This window comes from Lactuca sativa, chromosome 2 (genome assembly GCF_002870075.4).
Source record: "Lactuca sativa cultivar Salinas chromosome 2, Lsat_Salinas_v11, whole genome shotgun sequence".
Taxonomy (NCBI): Eukaryota; Viridiplantae; Streptophyta; class Magnoliopsida; order Asterales; family Asteraceae; genus Lactuca; species Lactuca sativa.
The window spans coordinates 229846214-229848804 of record NC_056624.2 but is presented as its reverse complement, the minus strand read 5'-3'; positions in this window follow the sequence as shown (position 1 = coordinate 229848804).

Sequence of the window (2591 nt, the reverse complement as noted above, 5' to 3'; positions counted from 1 at the left end):
ATTACGTATTTCTTGTCTATTACATCGTTCTCAAATGGAATTTAGAAAGGAAACAAAATCCCTGATTATTTGGGATATTAGTTACTTCGGATTTGAAATTGAATCATCAAAAATCCCTGATTATTTGGACAGGTTTTTATATCATTAGAGTGTAAAGGGGCAGAGGGGTAAAATCATAAATTCACTTTGTAAATTTGGGCGGTGATAGGTGCATTTTATGCACCTATTTTGCATGTTTATTTCTATCCTTTCATAGCATTCTGCTTCATAATTCTTGCATTTAGTTAATTATTTGGGCAATAGCATATTTCATTAAGAATGTCTGGTTCTTCACTATTTTTTGATTTATTTTGTAGGCATTATGGGGCATGGAGCTTGGAGCTTAGATGCATGGAACATGGAGGATGGAACTTGGAGCATGGAGCATGGAGCATGGAACTTGGAGCTTTGAAGCATGAAGGGAAGATGAACCGGTCATTCCATGGCAGAAAACATGAAGACATAACCTGAGTCATTGTTGCATTGTCATCATAGCAAAGGACTATGTTTGAAATGTGGTTCTTGTCACACTGACACGGGTCGTGTTTGTCCTTTATCATCTCATATTTGAGCAACATGACTCATGGTGAAGCTAGATTGAAGATGGAGCCAACACTGAAGACTTATTTGATTTTTAGAAAAAAGCATGGGCCATGCCAAAAACACATGGTCAAGACAAATGGTCATGCCAAAAACACATGGGCAAAAGGCATGACCATGCTAAAAACGCATGGTCTTATGGAAAGCACGTGAACTTTAATTAAAAACAGAAGAACGTCATTTGAAGGGAAGAACGGTTTTTGGAGTAGTTTTGGGCGATTTTTGGAGAATTCTTGGAGCTTTTGAGAAGACCTAATCATTGCAAACACTTTTGATTTCATTTTTTGTAAGGATTAAACATTCGAATTCCATCTTTATTCTTGTTTGATTTGTTCTTAGCCATGTGTGGCTAAGAAACCCTAGTTTCTAGTTCTTGTTCAAAACATGTTGATTGCTTGACTTGAAGCATGTGATTTGATGTTTGATTTGTGATTCTATTCTAGTGATTATGTTCTTGTTTAAACTAGAATCCTTAAATTTGATTTGTGTTTGATTGGCCACTTTCATGAATTGAACTTTTGTGTAGTTATTTAACTTTTAGAGAACCTAATCGTTCTACAAATTAATGATTGGTAACAAACAATAGGTTTTATTATTGTAGAACATTTATCACATGTTTCACACTTCCGAGCGTATGAGAAGAAATGGACATTGTTGGGAAGCTTGTACAAAACTTAATGCAGTTTTTCAATACAATCTAAGAGCGTGTTTAGGTTGAATTAGTGAAGTTAGGTCTAGTCAAAGAACGTGTTTTGGCTAGATAATTTGGCAAGCGAGAGGTATTAAAGTGTGTTAATATCCTTCAGTACCAACTTAGAATAGTAATCACAAATTACATCAAGTCATAATCAGGTTAAATGACAACATTGAGAACTAGAACTAGAAATACTTTTACAACTTGTTTACAAATCTATTTCATTTTCTGCATGTTTTAAAGTTGATTGTTATTTTCTTTATTTGACTTTTGCAAACAAAACCCCATTTCTGACCAAAGTACATTGCGCAAAGAGGTATAGACTTTTATCACGTGTCTCTGTGGTTCAACCCCACTTGCATTGTACTACTTTTTAGTGCATTAAAACAGTGTATTTGGAGTCTGTTGTACCCTTATTATTTGTTAGGTTTGATACACCTAACAGGCGGAGAAAAAAGCATTAGGAAGGGCTGAGAAAATGTCACCTGATATAAATGTACCGTTTTACTAGGATAGGGATGAATAAAACTATCAATAAAACCGAGAAGTACAAAATGTATAAAACATAAATATATATATATATATATAAAAAAAAAAGTATTCATTAAGAATGCATATTTATTCACATATAAGTAAGCTTTATATGGTTAATAAAATAATCATATAAGCATTTATTTTTATTACTGTTACATTCATTTATGAATAAATGATAACTTTTTTCCGAAAAATTATAAAAATAAAAAAACGTCATTTTGAAGCCCTAAACAGTCCCGAATGGACGAAAAACACCGTACGTCATGGCGAAGTTGTGAGTTTTATAAATCGCACAATTTACATCAAATATACGAATTTCGTCAAATTCTGAGACTAAACTTCATTGCGGCAAATTTTTGAAGATGTCACTAAATTTTCATTCATACTAGTAATGACATCATCATGACATGTTATCCGATTCATATATGAATAAAGTTTAGAAATCATTACGACATATTTATTGATAATGTTACTAACTCTAATCTCACTAGTAAAAAGATCATTATAATCTATTATTTTTATTTATGTGAATAAATTATACATGTTAATTTATTCATCTGTGAATACAACCTTTATATATAAAAATAAATAATACACTACAAGAATTGGTTTGTGAAAAGTTTTTTTTTTTTTTTTTTTTGTATATTGTAACAGTATTATTTTACATGTAAATTCAATATTATAGTAAAACAAACAACATCGTATTGGTTAATGAATATCATTC